Below are 19,230 nucleotides of genomic sequence, written 5' to 3' on the forward strand. Positions count from 1 at the left end.
GTTTTCCCAAACAGACTTTTTTAGAATAACTTAGTTGACAGGCAACCTATGTTAAATAGATTATGTAAAAGCCAGATTGGTTTAGAAAGGTATTTTAAGGTGAGTCAGGAGAAAATAAATGCAAGTGGGGACCCCAGAATAACCCAGGACAAAAACATTTAATCAGCCTGCAGTTGCTGATTTAATTCTGTCAGAGCAGCACGTCTGCTTACTCACCCTCTGATTTTAGGGACTGGGTCAGTGCCTGGCCCAAAGGAGGCACTAAAGTATTAGTTGAACTAATTAATGAATGACAAAAAAAATGTAATGTGCGTTATTTTAAAACACTGGCCCATTTTTAAAGGTGTCCATGTTAACCTAAAATTTGGGGAATGACAAAGGGGAAAGTCACTGTGTGTTAATGTCAGACTCCCTATGCTTTATTTCTGAAACGGTTCCAAGAAGTAATATACCTCTCACTTTTGTGGAAAGAAAGTGTTCCCATTAATTCTAAAAAAGACTTGCAGAGGGAAAATTACCAATAAGTGCTCCAATTGTCAACTCAATGACTTCTTTAAACAAGGTCTAGCTCACTGCTCACTAAAAGGAAGATCTCCAATAAAATAAACTTACTTGGGCCCCACAGTAATTGTCTTGAATGATTTTCTTTGCCCTGATCTTGATTTTGTGCCCCACTCCATCCCCATCTGGCTTTTAACCTTCTTGAACTGTCCACTAGTCCCTGGAATGAATTTACCTTGGCTTTTCAATACTCACTAATACACAAAATGCAGTCTAAACGCAAAAAGCATGATAGTGCAGTTAAAAAGCTTTTAGTAACTAATGAAGAAAAGAAAATGGTCCATGCCAGTGAGTTGTTACTTCAGTTCTTAAGTTCAAGTTCTTGTGCTTTCTTGATGCAGAAATATTTAGATGAGTTTGCCCCAGTGCATGATAGTTTCACCGCAATAAAATAACTGTATCACCTAGAAAAGTTGTAATCTATTTTATTATTGTTGCTGTTATTACATTTTTCTGTTATATAGTACAGTTTTCCATAGTTGTTTTGAGTTTGAACTTCAATAATAATTTCAACCTCTTAGTGTCGCTCCTGAGTTTGTAAGGCTGTGAAGAAGTGGGACCTTTTAAAACCAAACAATCAAAATAAATGACAGAGAGAAGTGTTGACATGAGCTCAGTGCTGATTACATAATGCATATTTAATATATAATTTGAATTAAATTGAATTAATTTATTTGAAGTGCTGTCCTCTGGTTTTACATTTTCCCTAACTTCTCTGACTTGGAAGATAATAGCTTTAAACAACTTGAAGATTTCTACACAGCCAAATCATTTATATATCCTTATTCCTCCCGAAAAAAAAATTGTTTTGACAGTCTCATGCTTAGACGGGCCCATTTTGTATATATGCCTTTTGATCTTTTTTTTTTAAGGAACATCATTTAGAAATAAATTTTATCTTGTATAATCAGAAGACAAAGATTATTAGAGCTCATGATTCAAAGGTAGACAATGACAGAGGCATTTGAAATTTTATTTCAGTTGCCCATTTTTAATGAGTTGTTCAGTACTAAAAATAATTAGAGGGCAAAAGTCAAATAGCTTTGTATGTATTATTGGTGTCTGGTATTGCTTGTTGTTATTATAAGTAACTTGGTTGAAACAGACAATAATGTTGCTTTTATGGTTTTGGTGTTTTATTCGTGGATTTTTCTGTTTCAGCTTATCTCACTGGCAGAGTGGTTCAGGTGATTGAGTGTCTGCCTAGCAAGCATGAGACCCTGAGTTCAAGCCCCAGTACTGCCAACAAAAAAAAAAAAAAAAAAGTCTTAAGCAGGGAGTAGAATCTAGCTCTCTGATATGTGGATTGATTACCACATCTGATAGTAATCAAACATGGTATTTAATCCCATCTGCCACAATTTCAAATGCTGAAATACTCTTCCGTAGGCAAAGCATGTGAGAAAATAAGGTACCAAATTGATGTAAAAACAGTGTTTCACCGTGTTTATGCTGTAACTCCGAAGAGTTTCCATAACTCTAAGATGCCCTATAGCTTTCCTATAAAAACTCAGACTGGGTAACAAAAGCTTGAAGAAAAGTACAGAAGAAGGACCAGAAGTGGGAAGCAGTAGGTTAACATCTTTTCATTAGCCTGCAGCTCGTTATTCCCACAGCGTAGGGCTGGTTCCTCAAGGCAGACTTCAGGGACCTCCTGAGAAATAGGTCATGGCAAACAGAGCATGTTGCAATCTCCATTGTGTTTTGTATCAAACATAACACTGCAATAATTGTGGTCATAGGAAGATATCATTATGCTTTCAGGGTGGTCTGAGTCATTACCTAACAAGCTTATCCACTTAAGTGAACTTCAATCTAAATTGTTCTGCATGTATCCTATTAGAAACAATCACATTTTGTGGTAGCCTCAAACACACAAAAGCTCTTCCTGTATTTGGTACTAAATATGAATATGTTTGTATTGTATATCCATCAAAATTTTATTAAACGTTTTTGGATCTAAACTCAGTGACACACTCCCATAGTCCAAGCTACTTGGGAAGCTGAGGCAGGAAGATGCCTTGAGCCCAGGAGTTCGGGGCCAGCCTGGACAACACCGCAAGACCTCATCTCTTAAATTGGAAAGAAAAATTGTCAGTATGGAATATTATTTACTAGAAATTAAAATTTTTACCAGGTCTTCCTTTTTCTTTAGCCTTGAATTACACGTGAATTTGGGATTGACCTCCCAGAACTTATAAACTATTGTTATCTCAGTTAAATAATAATATAGCACAGAAAAACACCCTTATTTCCCTCATTTATTCTGAGTTCCTCTTTGACATGGAAATGCTAATGTCTTGATGATTATTCTACTGTTAGACTGACTTCAAACTCTAAAATATTCTCCTAATGGTAAATTCTACTTAGTTTTGGTTTATATTTTGTTGTTACAAATTTTTTTTCCTTAATTTTGTTGACTATAAATTCCCTTAAGCTTCTTCAGAAATTGATTAGAAATGGAGGAGCCCTGGCAGGGCTGTTCTTAAATTGATTTGTACATATAACAACCATACTCCATGACACCTAGCCCAGTGGAAGCTGAGGAAGTATCACGCAGAATTACTCACCAAATGGCCTTCCTTTGTACACTAAGTCAGGATGCCATGACTCAGAAGGCTGCAACACAGACAGGATGCTGACTGCATAGTTGCCCTGTGATTCCAACCATTTGGTCTTGCTTATTCCATCCTAAGTCTTGGTGTTCCTCTTAATTTCATCGTAGTGATTTAGCCTCCTGTCCACTAATATCTCCTTATTAGTATTCTCTGTAAGTAATAATCAATCCTATTATCTGGGAAATTATTATTCTATGTCCAGAATTGTAAAATCTCTTCCTATGTGAATCTATGGACTTGTGCCCACTGCTGTTTGTCCAGCAGACCACCACTGTTGTGTTTCCAAGAGTGTGCATTGTGCCTTCCCCTCAGACCTCAGATTTCACTTTGCTGAGATTGCTCTTTTCCAAAGATTCATATAATTGCTGCTGTAGAATTTTCCAGAACACTGCAATTTGTACCTATCCAGAGTGTCAATTTTTTAATTTACTGATGGTCTTTTTTGTGTCTGAGGAGGGTTTTGACTTTTTCCCAATGCCTCATTGCTCGAAAGACTGACTGTTTAAGTCTGCTGCTCAAGAGATGCAGAATCAGATATAATGGCTATCTGGAATGGCAGTTAATCTAAGTCTTGTATCCATGAGAGAATCTGGGCACTGTTAGCACTGCAACCTGAAAACGGACTGAGGTACATGTGTAGAGCTTTGAAAGAAACTTAACTCTTGTAAGAATTGGAATGATGTGACTAGGAACATAGCTTTTAATTAACCTAGCTTTGAGGTCTTTTTTAACCTTATAATAGTTGTGTGACCTTGATAAAAGACATTTGGTCTGCCTGAGCCTCAATGTTATTTCAAAATTGAGACAAATACCAGTATTTACCTGGTTAAGGTGACACTTAAATAGCTGTGTAGAATTTTCTATAAAGTGCTCAACATAGAAAAGACAGCAAAAATATTACTATTATGATTAGCAGGAATCAAAACATGTTCCAGCCTTTAGCTCTGCATGAAATACCACAGTTAGACCCATGCATCTCTCCTGTTCACTGCTGTTGGGAAGACTAACTACACAGCACAAAAGCAAATAGAAGACTACCTTGCCTTCATGTATGAATGCAACATTGCCTTCAATACTCAGGAACAAAAAGATGAACAAATATCCAAAAATGGAAGGCAACTCTACCTGCACTAGACTATGGTTAACAATTTGCCATGAACCCAATCCAGAGTTATCAATTAAAACCTTGGGGCAAAGGAACTGTTTTTCTTAATTTTCAACACATCTTGTTTTGGAGGATGATTGTTTGCAGTCAGAGAGTGACTTTTCTTGACATGCTAAACTTTGCAAGAGGACTGTCATTCATTCTTATTTCTCAAGTAGAGGCACAGTGTCTTTGAGGGAAGACTGCAATTTTAGACACACATTTTATTAGAATTTCACACAGTTCTGCTTTAATGCTGTGCTTTTCTACCTTCTTGCCTTTGCCCATGTAAGGGCTTTTGAAAGAATGAACTCCCACTTATTTCTGGATGCACAATCCTTGTCATTCTTTAGGGTTCATATCCAGTGCCTTCAGTCTTGTAAAGCTCTCCCCAATTCCCTTTAATACACTGGTTTATGTACTTTCCCCCTCCTCTGTACTCCCACAGTAATTGATCTATGCATGTCTTGTGATGAATAGCACTTTTGACTTTATGGACCACTGACTTGCATACTTGCTCTAACTCCCTTATCATATGTTATTTGATGACAGGTTTTTCTTTTCATGCTACATTCAGTTTTAAGTCTCCAAACTAGTGTTATGCTTTCAGTCATGCAGAGGTTTAATAAATATTTGTTGAATGCATGAGTTTGTCAGAATATATGTCCTCTACACTCTATTTTCTTTCGAGGAAATATTATGCTAACTTTGCATATAACAGAAACTAGTACAATATGGCACACAAAATAGGTACTCAATAGATATTTGCTTGATGAATAAGTAGGTCATATATCCATATAATCTATAGAGGTGTATCAAGTAGAGAAAGCCTCACTTAGGTGTGGAAAGAAGAGCCAGAAACATCTATACGACACACAGGTCCCTCAGAAACAGGAGGATTTGCCAGGAACTGGTGGCTCACACTTGTAATCCTAGCTACTTGTGAAGCAGAGAACAGGAGGATCATGGTTCAAGGTCAGCCCAGGGAAATAGTTTGTGAAACCTTATCTCAAAAATACCCAACACCAAAAAGCACTGGTGGAGTGGCTCAAGAAGTAGAGCACCTGCCTAATAAGCATGAGGCCCTCAGTTCAAACCCTAGTGGGACAAAACAAAGAAAAAAAGAAGAAATAAGAGGATTTTCTAGAAGCATCCATGTGCAGAAGTCGCACAACTGCGTTGAAACATAATAAAATGATTCCTTTTAAATTTAGCAACATTTTATTTTGCCCTCTGCTCATTAGGTATTAACCTTCTTAATAAACTTTAATTTGTATGCATAGTAACTACTGAATTTTTAAATGAAAGTGATTATTCAAAATCGTATTAAATTTTTATGTGCTTTAAAATACACCATGAAAGTTTATAAGTCAGTGGCTATCTCAGATTACACATGCAAGATGCCTACAAGTCTGACATAATTATAGAAAGCTTTTGATGCTTAGTGTGCAAGGGGCCCTTCAATAATTGAAAAAGAACATATGGCATGACAAATGTGACATATAATACAATAAAACTGCAATTTACTGTAATGCTCCAAAAATATGTTCATCCCATTAACTGAATTATCTGGGTAACTGAGGATTAACCAGAAAACTTTTTTTTTTCTAAAATGATTGACTGTTATAGCTACACCTTATTATATCAATAACCTAACTGATCCACTTATCTAGCACTCCTGCCCCCCTACCATTTATGTTGCTTCACAACAAGCACTGATGCTTTAAAGACATGAGGCAGACCAGGTTGCATATATATATATATATATATATATATATTTGTTGTAGTTGTTGTTGTTGTTGTTGTTTAAAGTCAAGGTTTTCACCATGAGAACCATAACTATATGTCATGTTAAGTGATTCTCAGCCTGCACAATGTATTGGAATCAGCAGGGTGCTCCTCTCAGAGGTTCTGACTGAATTGGTCTGGTTTTGGGTGCTAGCATCAGCATCTTCTGATTGGTCCACAGGTGATAATAATGTGCAGCCACTGCTGAACAACACTATTCTAAAGAGCTTGGCCTTCATTCTGAAAGAGAATAAATAACTATTGATGGGTTTTAAAAAGCAAAGCAAAGCTATTCATTATGTAGACTTTTTATTTGATAAAATAGTTACAAGGAAGTTACAGATCCTCCATGTTCTTTGTTAATCCCTGAAATTTCAACCTCTTTTAAGAAAGAAAAAAACAAGTCCTCCATGTTCTTTCTTAAGAACAAATCATTCATTTGTTTTTTACTCAGCAGTATCTGTCATTATTTCACTATGTGTTAGGCACTATCCCAGATGTATGAGAGATGAAAAAGAAAATTCTACTTGTCAAAGATGTTCATCAGGAAAACCAATACATGTGCAGGTAATTCATTGAGAGAGTAAAAAATTCTATACAAGCAAAGATCAGGAAAGAATAATCTTGAAAGTAAGAAGAGCATGGGTGAGGTATTTTGGGCACTGAAAAAAAAAGTAACATCAGCCCTAAAATACAAAATTATCATTCAAAATTGACTGAGCAGTAAAAATCTTTCACAATAAACAGAAACTAAAACAATATATGATCACCAAGCCACTACTACAGAAGATTCTACAAGGAATTCTGCACACAGAAGATGAAACAAACAAAACCACGAGAGGATGGAAAGTATCAAACCACAGGAGAAGAAAAGATAAATAATCAGAGAGTAGCACTGATTCAGCTGCACACACTCAAATCCTTAAACAACAAAAACAACTAAATGGCAGGAATAACCACATATCTATCAATATTAACACTGAATGTCAATGGACTCAACTCCCCCATCAAAAGACACTGGACTAAAAAGGAAGATCTGACACTCTCTTGTTTACAAGACCTCCATCTTATTGACAGAAATAAACACTGGCATAGGGTGAAAGGCTGGAAGATTTACCAGCCAATGGTCTCTGAAAACAGTCAGGAATAGCAATACTTATATCAGACAAAGTAGACTTCAAACTTACATTGGTCAAATGAGATAAAGAAGGACACTTCATACTAATAAAAGGAGAAATACACCAAAAGGAAAAAACAATTATCAACTTATATGTACCCAATGTCAGCGCACCCAATTTCATCAAACATACTCTAAAGGACTTAAAAGCACATGTAGACTCCAACACAGTGGTAGTGGGAGACTTTAATACATCTCTATCACCAATAGATAGTTCATCCAAACAAAAATCATCAAAGGAATCCTAGAACTAAATGACACCATAAATCAAATGAGACTAACTGGTGTCTACAAAATATTTCATCAAACAACAGCACAATATACATTCTTCTCAGCAGTCCATGGAACTTTTTCCAAAATAGATCGTATCTCAGGCACAAAGTAAGCCTGAGAAAATATAAGAAAATAGAAATAACCCCCTGCATTCTTTCTGATGACAATGCATTAAAAGTAGAACTCAACAACAAAAGCAACAGCAGAAAATACCCAAACCATTAAAAGCTGAATAACAAATTGCTCAATGATCAGTGTGTCATAGAAGAAATAAAAAGGAAATCAAAACATTCCTGGAAACTAATGAAAATGAAACACAACCTACCAGAACTTAGGGCACACAGCAAAGGCAGTCCTAAGAGGAAAGTTTATAGCCATGAGTGACTATATTAAAAGGACAGAAAGATCTCTAAGAAATGACCTAATGCTATATCTCAAACTCCTAGAAAAACAAGAACAAGCAAAACCCATATCAAGCAGAAGGAGAGAAATAATAAAAATAAGGGCTGAAATTAATGAAATAGAGACCCAAAAAACCATACAAAGAATCAATGAAACAAAAAACTGTTTCTTTGAAAAAATAAACAAGATTGACAGACCCCTGGTAAATCTGACTAGAATGAGGAGGGGAAAAAACACAAATCAGTAAAATCAGAAATGAAAAAGGGGAGATAACAACAAACACCAAGGAAATCCAGGGAATCATCAGAGACTACTTTGAGAACCTATATTCCAATAAATCGGAAAATCTTGAAGAAATGGACAAATTTCTAGATGCTTATGACCATTCAAAACTGAACAAAGAGATTTTAACCACCTAAGCAGATCTATAACATGTAATGAAATTGAAGCAGCAATAGAGTCTCCCAAAAATGAAAAGTCCACAACCTGATGGATTCTCTGCTGAATTCTACCAAACCTTCAAAGAAGAACTAATACCAACACTCCTTAAACTTTCCCACAAAATAGAAAGGGAAGGAACACTTCCTAACTCTTTCTATGAATCCAGCATTACACTCATCCCAAAATTGGGCAAGGACACATCCAAAAAGGAGAACTATAGGCCAATCTCCTTAATGAACATTGATGCAAAAATCCTCAATAAAATAATGGCAAACTGAATCCAACAACATATCAGAAAGATCATTCACCATGACCAAGCCGGCTTCATCCCAGAGATGCAAGGATGGTTCAACACACCAATAAATGTTAAACAGCACATTAATAGAAGCAAAGACAAAAGCCACTTGAAAATCTCTACAGATGCAGAAAAAGCCTTTGATAAGATTCAACACCACTTCATGATAAAAGCTCTTAGAAAACTAGGAATAGAAGGAATGTACCTCAATATTATAAAGGCTATACATGACAAATCTATACTTAACATCATACTTAATAGAGAAAAAATAAAACCATTTCCCCTAAAATCAGGAGCAAGACAAGTATGACCCTCTCCCCACTCCTATTCGATATAGTCCTGGAATTCCTAGCCAGAGCAATAAGGCAAGAAGAAGAAATAAAAGGAATACATATGGGTAAACAAATAGTCAAAGTATCTTTATTTGCAGATGACATGATCCTATACTTCAAAAACCCAAAAATTCCACCTCAAAACACCTAGACACCATAAACAGTTTCGCCAATATAGCAGGATACAAAATCAACTTACAAACATCATAGCCTTTCTATATACCAACAATGAACAAATTGAGAAAGAAAATAGGAAAACAATTCCATTTACAATAGCCTCAAAAAAACCCAAATACCTAGGAATAAACTTAATAAAGGATGTGAATGATCTCCACAAGGAGAACTACAAACCTCTGATGAAAGAGATTGAGGAAGACTACAGAAGATGGAAAGATCTCCTATGCTCATTCATGGATTGGAAGAATCAACATAGTAAAAATGGCTATACTACCAAAACCAATCTACAAGTTCAGTGCAATTCCTATTAAAGTCCCAATGACATTCATCACAGAAATTGTGAAATCTATCCTAAAGTTCATTTGGAAACACAGAGACCACGAATAGCCAAGGCAATACTCAGCAAAAAGAGCAATGCTGGAGATATCATAATACCTGACTTCAAACTATACTACAGAGCCTTAGCAATAAAAACACCATGATACTGATAAAAATAGACATGGAGACAAGTAGAACAGAAAAGGGGACCCAGATGTGAATCCTCACAGCTTCACCCACCTTATTTTTTACAAAGTCACCAAAAACAATATGAAGAGAAGACAGCCTCTTCAACAAATGTTGCTGGGCAAAGTGGTTATCTGCCTATAGAAAACTGAAACTAGATCCCTGACTGTCACCCTATACTAGTATCAACTCAAAGTGGATTAAGGACCTTAATATCAGACCCAAAACCTTGAAGTTAGTACATGAAAAAGGAGGGAATACTCTGGAAGCAATAGGTATAGGCAAAGATTTCCTCAGTAGAACTAAAGCAGCCCAGCAACTAAGAGAAAGGATTGACAAATGGGACTATATGAAATTTAAAAGCTCTGTACAACAAAAGAAATGATCTTTAAATTGAAGAGACCACTTACAACAGAGTTGGAGAACATATTTTCTAGCTCTATATCAGACAAAGGACTAAAAACCAGAATATACGAGGAGCTCAAAAAACTAAATGCCCAAAAATTAATGAACCAATAAAAAAGTGGGCAACTGAACTAAACAGAACTTTTTCACAGGAAGAAGTCCAAATGGCCAAGAAACACATGAGAAAATGCTCACCATCCCTGGCCATAAAGGAAATGCAAATCAAAACCACACTAAGATTCCACCTCACTCACACCACCAAGAACAAATGTTGGCAAGGATGTGGGGAAAAAGGAACCCTCACACACTGCTGGTGGGAATGTAAGCTAGTACAACATCTTTGGAAAACAATATGGAGGCTCCTTAAAAAACCAAACATAGAGCTGCCAAATGATCCAGCAATCCCACTCTTAGGGACATACCTGAAGAAATATGACTCAGGTTATTACAAAGGCACCTGCACACCCATGTTTATTGTGGCACTATTCACAATAGCCAAGTTATGGAAACAGCCAAGATGCCCCACTACTGATGAATGGATTAAGAAAATGTGGTATTTATACACAATGGATTTTTATTCAGCCACAAAGAGTGAAATTTTGTCATTCACAAGTAAATGGATGGAACTGGAGAACATCATTTTAAGTGACATTAGCCAGGCTCAGAAAGCCAAAAATCACATGTTCTCCCTCATATGCGGATTATAGACCTAAAACAAATGCAGTGATGTTATTGAACATGGATCATGCACTAAGGAGAGAATGAGCATGGGAGGAATAGGGAAAGGGAAGGAAACCTAAAACTTGAATGTGGTTGATGTGCTCACTGTAGAGGAGTGAATATAGTAATCTTAAACTGGCAGAGGCCACTATGGGAAGGAGACCAGGAAGTAGTGAAGGGTCTGGTAGAGATGAATCAATGTGGGTTGCAATACACAAGTGCACAGAAGCTACTCTAGGAATCTCTCTGTATAGTTATCTTAATCTCAAACTAGCCAAAACACTATGTCTTTCTTATTATTTTATGTTTCTCTTCAACAAAATCAGAACAAGAGGGTGGACCAGGGTGTGTCTGGAAGTGAAGTTGGGGAGGGGGTGGCCTAAAGAATGTAAACATATGTAAGTAAATGTAAAAATGATAAAATAAAAGAAAGAAAGAAAAAAGATGGTTCAGAGAAAAAGTACCATTTGCCCCAGGCCTGAAAAGAAAAGATGGTTGGGGATTGACAAAGCAGATAGGAGAAGAGTCTTTTAATCTTGGGGAAGGGCAGAAGAAAGCATGAGAAGGCACAGACTTTTCAAGACATGAAGAAACAACTGAGGACCCAGAGTATAGGGCATACAGAAGTAATGGAACCTGGTAAGAAAATAGAAAGTATGGATAAAGGGAAGTTGGATAGTTGGTACCACAGCACAGTTAGATGAAAGGAATAAGTTCTGGTGTTCTTTAGCACAAAGGATGACTATAGTTCACAATAACCTGTGTGTGTTTTATGAAGACGTGCAAGAGATGAACTTGAAGGCTCTAAACATTTAAAACATGAAAAGAATGGTGAATACTAATTACCTGGTTTGATCTCTGCATAATGTGTACCTGTGTTGAAATATCACACTGGGCCCCATTATTATGTATACTTAAAACATGTTAATAAGATAAAATAAAATATACACCTAAAAAATAGAAAAGTACCACCTTAAAGAAATGATAAACATTTGAGAATATGGTTATGTTGTCCCTGACTTAAATATGACAAAATGTATAGTTGGGTGCCAGTGGCTCACACCTGTAATCTTAGCTACTCAGGAGGCTGATATCTTGAGGATTATGGTTCCAGGCCATCCCAATAAAATAAGTTCACTGCAAAATAGGTCCTGTGGGGGCAGAGGAGTACTTGTGGGAGGAGAGAGGTTGAATGGAGGAGATAAAAGGGTTAATATGGTCAATGTGCTCATGTGATTTGTATACATATATGAAATAGAACAATGAAATCTTTTGCAGTTGTTTTAGGTGGAACAGGGAAGGGGATAAGGAGAAAGATTGTAGGGCAAACCTAACCAGTGTTAAAAGTAAAGCTATTCAGAAATGTCACAATGAATCCCCCCATACAATTAAAGTGTGCTAATAAAAATGAGAAAAAAAGAGTTCACAAGAACCCACATCAACAGAAAAACTGGGTGTAGTGGTGCACGCCTGTCAACCCAGCTACTGTAGGGAGCATAAATAGGTGGATCACAGTCCAGGCCAGCCAGGACACAAAGAGAGACCCTATCTCAAAAATAACCATAGCAAAAAGGGCTCATGGCATAGCTTAAGTGGTAAAGTGCTGCACAGCAAGCATGAAGTCCTCAGTTCAAACCCCAGTACCACCCCAAAAACAAATTAAATAAATATTATACCATGTATGTATGTATACATTTATGGCACCCCAAAATATCACTTGCTATGTTTTTATATATCAGTTTTGGATAAATTTAAATTAAAAAAGGAAAATAGCTAGGTGTGGATATGCATGCCTGAAATCCCACCATTGGGGAGACTGAGGCAGGAGGATTGAGTTTGAGGCCAGCCTGAGCTACATGGCAAGACCCTATCTCAGACCATCCTCCCCCCTCAAAGAAAAACAACCCACATTATTTCTGTCTCAGGATTTTTAATCTCATAAATCATTTCTTGATATTTAAAAGAAGCCTTAACAGATTTTGTAATAGTTAATGTTTAAAATCTAGGAATTAAATTTATAATTTTAGAGTTAGTCACTTTGGGTACAAAGGAGAATGACTGAAGGTGGCAACTAACATCCCATTTCTCTAGAAGTCAGCAGTACACCCAGATGACACACACATAAATAAAAATCATTTTGTGTTTTGCACAAGGAGTGCCCAAAATATGAACCTGCCTTAATAAACACTGTGTTGACTTAAAATTTCTATCTCATCTGGAGTTAGTAGTTTACTGCCTGCAAGCAAGCTTTGATCCAGCAAATTTTGAAAATAAAGTTTTACTGGAATACAGCTATTCTCATTCTTACATATTGTCTATGGATGCTTTCATGCTACCATGGTAGAGTTGAATATTTGTGACAGAGACCATATGGGCTACAAACCTAAAATATTTACTATTTGGTCCTTTATAGAATAAAAATATCTTTCAACCATTGATCTATCTGTAAGCAGAGTTTGCTCTATAAAATCCCAATTAAAATGAAAATTCATTAGCAGAGAGGAGTAAGGCATTTAAGCTACTTAATATATCCACACACAATTTAATGTAGTAAGAGCAGAAACTCTGGAACCATCACGCCTGGGCCCAGCTCTGCCACTTATCTGTCATGCAAGTAACTTGGAAAGATTCACAAACCTTGCTAAGTCCTACACAGGGTCGTAGTGTTCATCTGAGAAGACTAATGAACAACTCCATGGAAAACACTCATTGCACAGTCTACATGAATGACGACCATGGAATTATGCAATATACAACCTGTGTGGCTCACGTGGATTGTACATCTGTTAAGTAAAGCCAATGATGGCATCTTGCTCATAAAAAATTTGGAAGAAAACATAGGTAATATAATAAAGGGATTAGCAGACTGTCTAGCAATGAATATGCACTCAGTAAATGAAATGTCAGATTTCTAGTTGGCTCTCACTTTCTTCCTGTGTAGTATAATTTTAGATGGACACAAAACTATCTCGTGAGAGTCTGTATTTCTCAGTTTTCCATGCAGATAGGTGTGGTGTGACCATATGCTTAAATCTGCAGAAAGTATTTTGAGTAGAAGAGTTAAATGTAACTTCCACATCATCTCTGGAGTTGTAGTTTTTCTCTTTCTCATGAAGTACGCCAGAAGGAAAGGCAGAAACCATCATTTATTATGTAGATAAAATAACAACTTATCCAGATGCAGAAACAAAAAGATGTGTAGAATGTGGATCACTGAATGATCTGAAGAATGGGACTTCTAAGCCATCCTACACAGAAAAAATTATACATGGAAGATAAATAAGTAAACACTCACTTATTTAAACCACAATATTTTAACATTTGGAGTTAGTAGTTTAAATAATTTAAATACAATAACCTGCACATATTTCAACTGTGTATATGCACGTTAATGTTTTCACGTAAGAATATGCCTGTAAAACCAATGTCATAATCACAACAAACACCAAGCCCATCATCCCTCACAAGTTTCCTTGTGCTTTTTGGAAATCCCTCCCATTTGTTCTCTGCTTTGCTTCCCAATCAACAGGCTACAAGATACAATATTGATACAATATTGCATTGCATTTTGACCAGAGCACCTTAGCCTTCCTGTAAATTAAGGCAGATATTCTTTTTTTTATATTTTTATTGTTTTATTATTCATATGTGCATACAATGCTTGGGTCATTTCTCCCCCCTGCCCCCACCCCCTCCCTTACCACCCACTCCACCCCCTTCCTCTCCCCCTCACCCCCTCAATACCTGGCAGAAACTATTTTGCCCTTATCTCTAATTTTGTTGAAGAGAGAGTATAAGCAATAATAGGAAGGAACAAGGGGTTTTGCTGGTTGAGATAAGGATAGCTATACAGGCAGTTGACTCACATTAATTTCCTGTGCGTGTGTGTTACCTTCTAGGTTAATTCTTCTATATCTGACCTTTTCTCTAGTTCCTGGTCCCCTTTTCCTATTGGCCTCAGTTGCTTTTAAGGTATAAGGTAGATATTCTTATCAGTACCATGAGTCTTGTGTTAGTTCCCATAGAAATTTTGGTGATGGATATATTTTAATGTGGGGAGGAAATGCAAGAAGGAATAGAAATATGCCAACCATAAGAACTGGCATAAATTAGACCAATAGGATGACTAGTTTAATCTATCAGAGAACTGTTTTCTCAATTATAAACCCGAGGACAGGGCCTATGAATCCTCAGAATTTACAATAATATCCTACCCTCAGTAGGCACCTAATGCATGCTAATTGGGTGACTGAATGAAGACACAATATCATAAAAAGACAGAAGAAAGTCAGGAATTTCAGTTATTTTATAATTATTCACTGAGATTGGTGTGACTGTCAATTCATTGCAAGACCAAAACTAACAGCATATTTTAGGAAATCTTTCTTCAAAGAAAGTAAACAAATAAAGAAATATGTTCAGGTAAAGCAATTTTAAGAAAAACATCTTTGATCTTCTAAAATATTTGGTGAAGGAAAACAAAAGTAAGAAAACACTCAATGTTATGAAAACCCCAGGAGAGAAACATTTTTATTTGACATTTAAGAGCTATCTCTGTTATATCTTTTTCAATCCCTGATCTCCAGCTTAAGAGCAAATAACAAAACAGAATGATGAAGAATGAATGGAATGAGTAATGTACCAGAGCCAGAGAAGGGCAAGAAAATGAATGGGTAGAATCTAATAAAGCCTCACCAGCCTGAGTCACTGAGCCCTTGGGCCTCTGTGTTATTTTTTTTCTCATTTTGATGCTTGTTATAGGCTCACTATCCTTTTATTGTCATGGAACCAACTAGTGACTATGCTAGGAATTGGGTGTCTAATGATAAATACAGCAATATCAATTAGTATATTTATGGGAGAAGAAAGCCATGTAAACATGTAATGATCATAGATAGAAGGGTCACACTTCCAAGCTCTTAGGACAATTCCCTGTAGGGCTATTGGATCAATGCAATTTTTGCCAGCATCCTTCCACTTTCTAAAGTGTTCCATGTTGAATAATAAGTTCCATTTTATAATAGAAATTTTGATGGAAACTCAAAGGACAATATTTAAGTCTACTTGAGGAGGTCAGGAAAGATTTAATACAGGGGAAGCATCGAAAGTGAATATGAAATTTAAGTAACTGGGAGCCGGGAAAGTAAGGATAGGGTTGGATACTTCAAGCAGAGGGAACATTGTGAGTTTCAGGGTCACAAAGGAGCATAATACTCTCAAAGAACTAAAGAAGATGTGAGAGATGGAAGAGGCTCAAAATTATGATTTTTGCATTAAAATTTTATGTAGAATGATAAAGGATACATAAAAGGATTTCTTAGAATACAGGTGCGTTATTGACCACAACTAATCTGTAGTGTCCATCCTCCCAACTGGAAATTCCTTAAACGATATCTATGAGATCAGATATAGAAGCAAGATAACACTGATGAGACTGATTCAATATCTTACAAGAGGATGCAACAAAAACACAAAAGACAAAATGTTGATGCATTAGTGACAAGAGATATTTTAATATAATGAAATACTTCTTAAAATTTGGGCAAACAGAACAGTGGAATCACTCAGGGGAGTGTAGGAGAAAACAAATGAAGAAAATTTAAAAATAGAGTAATGGATCTCAAATTAGAGTCCTCATAAGAATCATCTTGTGTATTTATTAAAATATAGTGTCTGAGGGTAAAAGAAGGAAGTTGAGAAGGTGAATATGGTTGATCTATTCTCTATAGAAGAATGAATATGGAATTTTTAAACCTGTTGAAATCACCATAAAAGGAGACTAAGGTAGAAAAGAGAAAAATAAAAGGGATGAACCAATTAGGACTATAATACAGATATACATGGAAATGTTACAAGGAAACTCTTTGTATAGCTATCATATAGAAATAAAAATGTCTTTTTTCAAAAACAGAGAACAGGAAGTTAAACAGGTCCTGTCTGGAGTTTGTACCAGTGGGAGGATGGATACAAGGAAAGGGTGTAGGAGGGTGAATATGATGGAACTGTTGTGTACTCACATATGAAAGTGGAAAAATGAGAACTGTTAAAACTATTCCAGAAATGGGGGGAAGGAGGATAAAGCGTGATGGAAGGGGTTAATACAAATATGATATATTGTAAGAACCTTTGTAGATGTCACAATGTTCTTCCAGTACAACAATAATATGATAATAAAAAAGAAAAAATGTAGTGTGCTTCAAAAATATGGTGCTTCACATCTATAATCCTGATATAGGGAATCTGGTACGAGTCTCAAGAATCATCTCAATGGGATGGGCATTGTTGAAGTAAGGAATGGATATCTAGAGTTGAAACTCAGTGCAGGGCTCTGTCTCTTTGAAAACTTACTTTCATCAGCTGTTTTCTTAATGTAAATGCTTTCTTCCATTCCTTTATTCCTTCCTTTTGTTATTCACTTGCTCATAGAAAAGCACAGACTCTAAAGTGTTTCATATATATAAAAGATTTCAAATTGCTTAATCCATTTCTCAGTTTTGTCATCTGTAAAATAAAGATAAAAATATCCACATTGTAGCAAATAAGTGATGTTGTGCATGGAAGGGACCCTTAATAGACATGGAAATTTATCATCACTTAAAAAATACTGGTTACTTTTATTCATTGTGTATTGTCATCTTACTATCCTTAGTAGTATCCAAAGGCTACTTATTCTTTGAGTGTCTGTGCCATACATAATTTAAGGTGTTGGAATCCTACTCTAAAGAAGACAATAATCCAATAATAGCCCCAATTTGTTGAGATTTTGTGGTATATCTATTTGAATTTTTTTGTCTGTATAACTCATTAATCCCCAAAACAATGCAATGATACTATTTGTTAACCTCATTTTATAAACAAAGAACTGAATCATGGAAGATGTAATAGTTTGCCCAAGACTATATGGCTAGTTATCAGTAAAACAGGGATGTATGCACTCTTAAAACTTCACTGTTTCAAGTGAAGAGAGCAAAATCATGCAATAAAGTAGAGGAGAAAGTAATAAAATAGATACAAACAGCGACAGTGTTGTGGTGGAAATAAAGTTAAAAGTTAATGAAGGAAGGGTCAGAATTTATTATGATGTTAGTGGGGGATTTCTCTCCCTTGTAAAAATGTGAAAACCAAAAGTATTGGAAGCCAGCTAAATCTGAGAATAGGCATAATGATCACACATAGGGAACAGCACATGAGAGTTTGTTTAAAGATGAGGAATCCAGTGAGACTAGAATTTTGAGAGCAAGGGAAAGAATTAAAGGAGTCCAGATGGTGCAAAATATTGAGCAAAGTAACAAATCTCAATTTCATTATAAGCAAGAAGAGAATTCATTGAAGAATTTTAAGCTGAGAGCATGGTTTCTATTTTTTTATGTCTTCATGGTTTTTGTTGTTGTTCATCTATGTATGTTGAGCTGTAAGTAAAAGTCAATTTGACTGTTTTTAATAATACCAGTAAAGGACATTTTTTTCCCATTTGGTTGCTTATTTATTGTTATAGGGGCACAGTTCACACAAAAATTATAAGCAGAAATACAGTGTTAAACATATCTCAGAAATTTGTCAGTTTTCAGGCTAATAAAAATATTACTCTACCACCCACATACTTGAATAAGAAAACAACAATGATGCTATTTAAAATCAAAAAGTCAGCCATAGGTCCATATTTTTAGAAATCCCCAGCCTAAATAAACCAAAGCATTCAGCTAGTATCTTTCTCAGCCCACAGATGCCTTCCTTATGTATTACAGAAATGAATTATTTCTGCCTTTAAGAGAAATATACTCTTGAAAAACCAAGTTTCTTTAGTGACCCATCTAACGTAGAAAATATACATCAGAACAAAAATAAAAATAGACTCACCTCTGTCATACAGAACTGTTGAAAGCAGGAGAGGAATGGAATAGAAATACTTGCAGGAATTCTCTACATGCTTTCATTAGAAGAATAAACCTTAAGTAACTTTAATATACCAGAACAGAGTCTGGGCCCCAGAAAAAAGGAAGATAAAAATGAAAACTTGGACTTAGTTCAAGGTTTACTCCCAAGGCTGCTAATAAGTCATCCTGAGAAAATTTACAAGGTGCTGATAAGACTGGAGGGTATGGTCCCTGTTGCTCTCTTCTACCATATAGGAGACCCAAACTATGGTTGTGGCAGGCCTCACAAAGTGAGTGTCCACCATGCCAAAGGCACAGAAAATCATGGGCTTTCTTCTCTAATATACACTGAGTCACAGTAGCACCAGAAACAATCTTTTTTTAATGTTTCAAAAAACCTTGAGTTTTTTGTGTTTGTTTTTGTTTTTAACAACTCAGCAAGCCTTGCTACTATAAGCTGAATAGTCAAGTCATAGGTCTTAAAATTTTTGTTTTGCTGGGATTGTGGCAATCTCTCTT

At 35.9% G+C, this 19,230-nt stretch overlaps 1 long non-coding RNA gene across 2 annotated transcripts; it reads right to left on the reverse strand.

Moving 5' to 3' along the window:
- Positions 1–5,559: 5,559 nt before the first annotated feature.
- Positions 5,560–18,956, reverse strand: LOC141417987 (uncharacterized). 2 transcript variants are annotated; one of them, XR_012442604.1, is made up of 3 exons: positions 18,695–18,956; positions 17,186–17,338; positions 5,560–6,351 (listed from the first exon to the last, which is right to left on the reverse strand). It is a non-coding gene; the product is annotated as an uncharacterized lncRNA (long non-coding RNA). The 2 variants fall into 2 exon arrangements; XR_012442603.1 differs by lacking the exon at positions 5,560–6,351 and adding an exon at positions 13,706–14,085 and having other exon boundaries at positions 18,695–18,953.
- Positions 18,957–19,230: the final 274 nt, after the last annotated feature.

The sequence above is a fragment of the Castor canadensis genome, chromosome 2 (genome assembly GCF_047511655.1).
Source record: "Castor canadensis chromosome 2, mCasCan1.hap1v2, whole genome shotgun sequence".
Lineage (NCBI taxonomy): Eukaryota > Metazoa > Chordata > Mammalia > Rodentia > Castoridae > Castor > Castor canadensis.